The 9,747-nt window shown below is 38.4% G+C and overlaps 1 non-coding gene across 1 annotated transcript; it reads left to right on the forward strand.

Annotated features, from left to right (window-relative positions):
• Positions 1 to 7,642: 7,642 nt before the first annotated feature.
• On the forward strand, positions 7,643 to 7,832 carry LOC112306804 (U2 spliceosomal RNA). The gene has a single exon (XR_002974987.2). It is a non-coding gene; the product is annotated as a U2 spliceosomal RNA (small nuclear RNA).
• Positions 7,833 to 9,747: the final 1,915 nt, after the last annotated feature.

The following is a 9,747-nucleotide window of genomic DNA, read 5'->3' on the forward strand; positions in this document are numbered from 1 at the left end:
GCAAGTCCTTGCACCGTATCCCAGACCTTCAGAAACAAAAGTCTCAGGGGACAGGCCCCAGGAGTCTACTTTTTCATATAATCACCCAAGTAACATTTAGGTGACTTAAATTTGGAGGAGTCTTTGACCGTCCATGATATTCTCTTCCTTGCAACTATTTTCAAGAAACTGCTAGAAAAGAGGTTCTCCATGATGTCGTGCAATTCTGGAACATGACTGATATCAAAGCATTGGCTGGTTCACCAGATACCCATTTCCAGTATTGAAAAGGGGGGTTACTAACAGTTACTGTAGCCTCAGAATTTGAATGTCATGCTCATGTGTAGGAGGCGAAAGATAAGGCCTGCCTTTAAAAACGAAAATTCAGAGCAGGAGAGAAAAAAGGAAATAAGCTTGAGAAATAAAGTAGGAAACTAACTCCTTTAGGTGATGACAGAAAAACAATGGCTTACATAGTAGATGGATAAATCTGCAATGGGAGAGCAAAGGAAAAAAGCACAGTGCATTTTGGAAATTCCAGCACCGCCCTTTCTGTACGACAGGGGAATAGGATGTTGCTGAAGACATCCAAATAGATGCCAGAACTGGTGATCATGAAAAAAATACGGGTGGCCCATGTAAACAATGTCACTACGGAATGCCAGCACCCCGGGATGTCAGCCAGAAGGGAGGTAATTTTCTGAAAACCGCTCAGTCCTGAACTTAATCCAAAAGGCATTTACTCATAACTAAGTATCCCTTTCAAGATGGGAAGAGGCTGTGCCAGATTCAGTTCTGCGGATATATTTCTACTATAAAAATAAACAGCGCACGCCACTAAAGAAGCCCATTCATTTGGAAGGAATTTTAAACATACCTAAATGCAATTGTTCAGAATATCTACCATTACAAAAAGTGTGTTTGCTTTCATGTAAGACATTTTTAAGTGACAGAGAAAACCCATAAATAACAAAGATCAATGAAACACTACATTCTTCTGAATTTGTATCTGAGTTTATTTACAATTCAATCCAGCTTCTCCTCTTTCCTAATCCTACAGGAATGTTAACACCCAAACACTGGGCCCACTAAGGAAATGGGGCCGATTATTCATATCCATTTAATTTTTCCTGGTTCTGAGAGAAATCACTGTGAAGCATTTAAATGACAGAGAGTGGGAAAGAAAGAATTTTACCTTGGTAGTTTGATTTGCCAGCAAAGTCGAACATGAATTCATTTTAATGGTCTGTTTCAAAAAACTGAAGAATGAATCCATATCTACTAGAATGTTAAAGTGTTTAAACATTCATTGATGCTGTTTTACCATTGATCTATTCATACATGACATTCACAGAAAGCCTTCTAAGGACCAGGGACTATATGAGAAAACAGCGTATAGGGAAACATGGAAACTAGGGAAAGAAAGAGTCAGTTGTAAGAAGTGTAAGATAGATTTCTGTACATAAAATTGTCCTGTGAAGGGTTGTGCATATGTTTTGGTGAAGTAGTTAGTTCATCAAATGCATATGTATATTTGTATAGATGAAGTATATAAAAATTAGTAAGTGATAAAATTATATCTGAGATGTCCTTGGTTAAAATGACATTAGTTTTACTAAAAATGGAGAAAGCTTTGGTTCTATAATATGATAGGCCAGACAAAAAGGAATAAATATATCTTCTTTTTAAAGGATATATCATCATCTAATATAGGTAATAAATATGTTTGATTATCACTGACAAAACTGACTCTATTTGAAAAATTAAAATTATAATACTTTCATAATAGAGAATTCAAAAACCTAAAATATAGACATATTTATTTAATTATGCAATATATGATACATGTAATTTTATATGTATATGCCATGAACAAATACTTTACATTCAAACATTTCTTACAGGCAGACAAATCCTGGATTTTTTCACTCTGATAAGAGAAAATCCTGATATTTTCTGGGCAAGTGATGACATTTCATTGAGCCTATATTATAGGATAGAAATACTTCCAAGCATATTGTGTTCTTTAACCTTAAATAGTTTTATTTTGTTTGGATCTTGCCTCAATTGGGGGGAAAAGACATTTCACCCCATGAGGTACATTTCTAAATGCCATTCTAGAAATAGAGCAAACAGGCAAATTATCTGCACGGATCACTTCACCCGAGAACATAATGTGCTCCTGCAGCCTCCTCGTCTTGTCTTCCCTCCCACACTGGAAGGTGTGGAAAACATCCCCTTCCGCTCACAGACTCATCAAAGACAGGTTTGCAGGCCTAAAACAGAGAGTCCTTTCCCTCCATTTTACAACTACCATCTATAAACCGCATGCCTGCTTTCTGATGATTCTGATACAAAGTTACCAGTAAAGTTTTTTTTTTTTTGCACTGAAAGATACATCACATTTTCTTCGGCGTCATGGTCTTTGTTTCACTGATAATTGAAAAAACGTCAACATAAAATATTTTTTACCTAGGGTTCTTGAGTTTTATTAGCAAAATCAGTAGTAGAAAAATGTATTTTCACAGTTTGAACAAGTTTTAAGTACTAAAGCCCCCAACGACGTTCTCCAGTTTAGGGCTTCTGTGTAATGGTGTTTGTGTGCGTGCCCATCTGTGAACATTCAGACGTCCCTAGTGTGCATTTCCGTACCTTACTTTCTACCACTGGAACATGGCTGGCATTTTGCAAAGCGCTGATTTACTTTTGCATGTCATGTATGGAAAGATAGATTCCCCTCACCCGGTGACTCATGAGCCTGTCAGAACAGGGTGTTTTTACAGAGTTTTATGTTGCAAAGGACTAGTGGCTACTTTCTATTCTATACCCAAAGCAGCAAAATATGGCAAACAGAACCAAATGTCAAATGTCATCTATCATGACTCAATTACATGTGACAAGAAACATAAAAGGAAAGAAATACAATATTAGAAACATCTAAAAAAGCACATTAGATAATGGAAAGATTTTATTTATTTCTCATAATGCATTATTGGCTAGAAACAAGCAAGTGTATTTAGTCAATTTCTTTAAGCCAGAATTATAATATGTGCAAATACTATACTATTCTCCATATTCCCTTCTCGGTTGTATAAGCAAAGTACAGTATCTTAATCTGCCATTAATTCTTTCAAATAAGATAGCACAGGAAGAGACTAGTCAACATTTGTTGCAAGAAGTATCTGAGATGAGTAGTTGCAATATCAGCACATCAATAATATGTGAAGAACCAAATTTTTACAATTTCCTAAAACAGTAGTGGTGACCTCCGACAAAAGGAAAGGTTTAGGTAGCCAGGCATCTGGGAGGAGACTGAACTTACAAATCTCGGTCCATATTTTCATGTTGAGCCATCATAAAACATTCCACTAGGGCAGTTTGGACTCAGATATTTCCAAAGCTGGAACGGAATCCAATGAAGTTGCCATGGCTCTGTGGAAGGTTTTGGCAATATTTCTTCCAGCAACAACACCCAGTGTCAACTACATCACTCTTCAGATTTTCCACTGCGAGGTTCATCGGCGATGTGCTTTCAGACAGGAGGCAGCCCCTCGTCAGGGTTTGCAGAGCTGGTGGAAACACCAGAAGCCTACAGCTGCATGCTCCAACATACAGCCACATATGACTAGTTAAAAACTTAAGTTTACATTAGTTAAAATTAACTAAAAATGTAAAATTTGGTTCCTCAGTAGTCCTGACATGCTCAGACATGTGTGTGGAAGCAGAGCTTGAGTAGTATTTGGTGAGCTGCACTACAACTCATCTCAGAGGGAGAGGAGCACTGAGGACAGAAACTGGCCTTAGAGTCTTAATTCACACCAACCAGCACCACAAGCGACCCTGGTCCAAATGTCCCAAAGCCCAAATGGCAGAGACATTATCTCACACCAACCGCTACCGCAAATGACCTTAACAAGGTCCAAATGTCATGAAGCCCACACAGCAGACACAGAGGATTTCTGGTGTATACAAAACAGCAAAGATCAAACCAAGTCCCTGAAAGATAAGAAGGCAAGCAGAGCAAGTGTGACCAAAATATGCAGATGAGAGGAACAGAGGAGAGCTCTCAAACAGAAACACACATTTCCCTGCAGAGGAGCAGAGAAAAAAACTTACCGATGATTAAAAAGCCACATGCAACAAGAAAAGCAAACAATATGCAAACCAAAGCCAAAAGAATGCTCCAGCCAAATCCCACACTGGGGAACTGGGATTATTTTTAATTATTATTATTTTTTTTTCACTGAGTCATGCCTACCACCAAATGGCACCCATTGATTCCTACAGAATGCCAGCTGGTTCACAGAACCCAAGTAACAGGATATGGGCGCCTGGTCATGCACACCAGGGACCTACCTGGCCTGGGCTCATGGGCCCACTAACAACCCATTTCCTTTCACTAGCCAAGTGTTTATAGGCTACTGATGCCTTGGGAGGGAGGGCAGGCAAAGTGTCCAAGATAAAGACATCTCGGCAGCTGCTGGGAAATTCCTGCCATCCCTGCCATGGGGTCAGCCTGTCACAAGCAGCTGGGAGTCCAGCCAGGGCCCTCCTGGTCTTACTGGTGTCCATATTGTCCCATCTGGGTTGCCAAAACATGTAAACAAAAGCAGGTCCAGCTGCCTGCCACTACGAAAGCCAATACTTGAGAGGCAGGTGCTAATGTGAAGGAAAGTGGTTAATTTTCAGGTGCTGGCCACCTGGAAGATGGAGAGTCATATCTCAAAGCCCATCTCCCTATCTCAGTGAAGGCAGAGATTTTTATAAGGACAGAGAAGGGAACTGAACTAAGAAATCAAGGGAGGGGTTGCAAAGTTCTCTATATGCAGATGAATACAGTCTATTCTGATAAGGCAAGTGATGTTCCAATGTGCATCATCCTGGTTTAGTCACCCTGGATTCATGTCCTCCTGACTTCACATCAGCCTGGATTCACCACTGAAGCTCAGCAAATCTTCTGTACCTGGGATGACTGAAAGTTGGAGTTTGTATATTTTGAAGTGAGTTCCTAGGATTCTTATACAAACATGTGCTTCATCTATAAGCTCCATGTTAGTCAGAGTCAGCAGTTACAGAAACAATGTCAAAAGAAAGGTGGGTTGGGTTACAATTTCCTACAGTCACAGTTGTTGTTTTGGTACCTAGTTATGCACACAACTTAGAGTGGCCACCTAGTCTCAAAATTGAAATGATATTCTAAACCTATCTTTTACCTCAACTGCAAAAGATCTGCATCTCTTATTTCAGAATCAGACTGGTCAGTGATTTTTATAGGCCAGGTCACAGTTGATATGTAATTCTAGATTTGAAATAATGTATCCTAACTTGATCCAATTGTCTATTGCTGTAGTGTAGGGAGAAACAGAATATGTGGAGCAATATAATGTTCCTACTATGGGGATTTCTGTGGTGGTTAAATGCAAGCAAATAGTAGAGAAATGAATGATACCAAAATCCAGGTGGATAAGTCGTGTGATGGTATGAAAAGAGAAACAAGAAAAATATATATAGACAATGATTGCTTGAGACAACGCTAGCCTTAGTTTTATCATAATCAAGATGACTGTAATTTTATGACTCTCTGTACTGAAAAACAATATAAGAGTATATGAGAAATAGTCATGTGAGACCAGAGGGTTAGAAGGAATAGAGAAATTTAAAGCGATAACCAGTATGTACACTGGTAAGACTCATATATGGCCTGAAGAAATGTGCTTCACAGCAGATAATTCAAGCACATGTTACAAACAATATAAAATCTCATACAATTTAAGGCCTCATTAAAAAAATCCAACTACATCATTTTACAACTATGTACAAACCAAAATATGAATTCTGGATGAACTATTATCAAATACCTAGTGGCCTGAAGTGATTAAGGAATCTTCCAGATGACTAGGTTTTAGGATTTCTGTTCAGCACGAAACCTCACAAGAGGCAGTTTGCTGGGGGTCTGGGATAATATTTCTCAAATCACATTGGAAGCATTTTCCAATATGTTCCTGAGCATATTTTATATGCTGTAATGAGATACTTGATAATATTACCACATCACAGAAATTCAAAGTCAAATAATAGACTTCAAGAAAAACAATCCGTAAATAAACATTAATCATCCTGTGTTTGCATTACACGAAATGAAAATAATAGCAATCAAAGCCCAGAGATGTCTGAACAGAGATGACTTTTTCAGTTTTATGTTTCTCAGCTCCATAATCGTAACTATTTCAGGTAGTGATATTTAGTAGTAGGACAGAAATGGTTACATAAAGAAAATATCTAAACTTACCTTTTTGAATAAGTAAAAATGCTTCTATTTTCAGAGATTCATGTTTTCCATCTGGTTCACCAATTCCCAATCATTTTAGCCATATACATATTTCAAAGAAGACTTTTTATTTGGAAGTCATTTCTGTAAACTACATTATTTAGAGGCTCTAAACACTCATAAAAATGTTGGATTTTATGGATGAACACATTTCATTAAAATTTTATATGTAGTTTGTCATTTTACAAATATCCCAGGCAACTGTACAAACATTAAAGTGGTAAGAAATTATATAATCGCCTAATGTTAAAACAAAATGAACAAATGAAAACTTCTGATCAATAAACAAAACTAAGTTTTACTGTCAACTCTGAAAATAAATCAAGGCAAAATTTGTTTGGTAATATATTGGACCTGAGTCAGAGACTATTCAATAATTATATCAAATAAATAACTTTCTCTATATCTATTTATCTATCTATCCATCTATGTACAGAGAGAGAAATGTCCATGTGAAAAATTACAATATAATATAGTAGTTTGAGTTCAAAACCTTCAGAATATAATGGATGTATTGAAGAAAATATTTTAACCCAACTTCTTTATTTTGAGATAGTTATAGATTCAAATGCAGTTGAAAGATGTAACAGAATTTTATCTAATCTTGCAAGAGTAGGGTACTGTTTCACATCCACGGTACTGGAGTTGGTGACGTTAACATGCAGAACATATTCATCACAGCAAGAATCCTTCCTGTTGCCCTTCACAGCTCTTCTCACTTCGCCCCTGCCCTCCTTTGTCCTCACCACCGGCAGACGCTCATCTGCTATCTCCATAATTGTGTTGCTTTGAGAATGTCACCTATATGAAGTCATACAGTATACGACATGCAGGATTAGATTTTTCAACGGACACGGTTCTCTCAGAGGCATAGAGTCGTATGTAATTTGTCCCTTAGTGTTGCCGAGCAGCGCCCATGGGATGGATGCGGCCCAGTTTTCTCCGCGAAGACCTCTAGGTTGTTTCCAATGTTTTGGCAAATGTGAGTAAAGCTGCTACAAACACTTGCGTACAAGTTTTTGTGTGAACAAAGGTATTAATTTCTCTGGGATATATTCTCAAGAGTGCATTCCAGTGATATGTTTGTTCCGTTTATTTTTAAGAAAGAGTCAAATGGTCCAAGTGCAGTATTTTACAGTCCTACCGGCAGTACGTGAGTCATCCACGGTCTCAGCCCCCTTGCAGGCACACGCTGTTGTCGCGATTTTTATTTTAGCCTTTTTATTTATTTATTTATTTATTTATTTATTTATTTATTTATTTATTTATTTTTGGTGTGTAGTAAAACCTGATTGTGATGTTAACATGCTTTTCCCAGGGGGCCGAGCAGCTGGCATCACTTCTCGGCCTTTTAGCTAAGATTAAGTGTAGTGTCTGTTCTTATCAGTTTAATATCTGATACATTCTCTTTCTGAGGACATTATATAAATGGATTTTTGGAGCTGGGAGATGAAATAGGAGCTTGCTCCGTCCAATCTGCACATCGACCCGGTATTGCAATACTTTAGGGAACAGTGCACCAAAAAAAATGCTTTTCCCTAAGGGCTCATGAAAAACCTATGTTCATGTGCTTAGTTGCCATATATATGTCCTGTTCAGTGAAAGGTCTATTTATGTCTTTAGGTCTTTTTGTCATTGATTGCTTGTTTTTATTGTTGGGTTTTGATAGTTCTTTGCATATTCTAGATACTAGTCCCTTAGCAACTATATGGTTTAAACATATTTTATCTGATGAGCTGGCTTGTGTTTCACCCTTTAATTAGGTCTGCAGAGAATAAAGCATTTTACTTTGATGAAGTCTAATTTATCAATTTTGCCCTTTATGGTTTGCGATTTTAGTACCGAGTCTAAGATCTGTTTGCCTACCCATATACCTCAAAGTATTTTTCCCTATTTTTCTAAAAGTTTTATAGCTCTATGTCTACAAATTCTTTTTACTAATATTTTCTTAAATATTTTGAGCTTATTTTATGAGTGAAATTGATCTGTAGGTTTTTATTTGTTAGAATTCTCTAGTTTTGATATTAGTGCAATATTAGCTTTATGAAATTAATTAAGAAATGCCAGCTCCTCTTTTATTTTCTATGAGATTACATAGAGTAGATGTTAATTCTTCTCTAAACATTTGGTAGAATGCTCCAGTGAACACACTTGCTCTTGGAGATTTATTTATTTATTTTGGATGCCTTTAAAATACTAATTGATTTTCCTCAGTAGTTCTAGCATGACTCTGCTCTGGTTTTTAAGTGACAACATCCACTTTTATTGTCAAATATTTTCAAGGAAGAATATTCTCCCTTCCATGAATAGATTTCCTCTTTAAATGGTAATGTATGAGAAATACATTTTAAACTGCAGTGCCAGAACCAAATGTCATCTTCGAGAGATTGCTGCCTGCTCTCTTTCTCAGTGTGAATTATGGGATGCCGGCCACTGCTGATTTTGCTGTGTGTGGCCTCGAAAGCTCAGGGCCATCTTTAATCTCCAACTGCACAACACGGTTGCCCTTATGGTGAACAAAGTGATTTCCTCTGTCTTTCCTTCCAAGTCATTGCTTACATTTATATGCTAATTTTATCATATGTCATGACTGGGGCCTTATTCTTTTTGGAAAGGAAAGAAATATTAAATGAAATAGGTTGCACAATATGGTAGGCAAGAGGTTTTCCCTGGGGCATCCTCCAAGAAGATCATACACCAGGCTCTGAGAAGGAACCACTGTCCAGTGAGGCCCTTGTGGGTGTTGGCCCACAGCCCTGGGAGCCACTGTGCCCCTTACATACCACACCACCTAGAGCTGTCCATCTTATTAACACACAGGAATGGCCTGATGAAGGTCAGCTCAGCAGCAATGCTGTGAGAGAATGAGTCGCTATCTTCTGGGAAACAGTATGCATATTGAAGCAGCAACCTTTCTATATGGCCTTGTGTCCCCAGGAGGAAGGGCACACGGGTTTGAGGACCTAGGAGTGAAGGGCTTGTCCACTTACCATCACTGGCAAGGACTCACTGGCTGACTTTGCAATCCCCACAACTACCTTCCAGGTGATTTAAGCATGGAGTGCCACCTTCACCAAGAAGGCACCCTCCCCTGGAGGACTCAGGTGGTCCTGTTGAACATCCCACAGCTTTTGCCTGACACCTGGAGCACCAGGTGGGATATCCAACAAACCATGATGCTCCTGACCCTAACTCGGTGTCCGCATCCCAGAGACTCTCCCCAGTGATACTTCACCTGTCTGCCTTCTGTGCCTGTCCAGATCAGTCGCTTAGACCTTGGATTCTTCTATCTCTTAGTCTTTTAAAACTGTTAGGTGCTTTAAACAGCACTTTTCCTGGACCCAAACCCAATACCCTATATACAACAAGAAGTTATTCTTGTACAGGGCCTGGCAGAAGTAAAGTTTGCTTGAGTGCGGTTGGTAGGGTAATAATATGGT

Source organism: Desmodus rotundus, chromosome 13 (genome assembly GCF_022682495.2).
Source record: "Desmodus rotundus isolate HL8 chromosome 13, HLdesRot8A.1, whole genome shotgun sequence".
Lineage (NCBI taxonomy): Eukaryota > Metazoa > Chordata > Mammalia > Chiroptera > Phyllostomidae > Desmodus > Desmodus rotundus.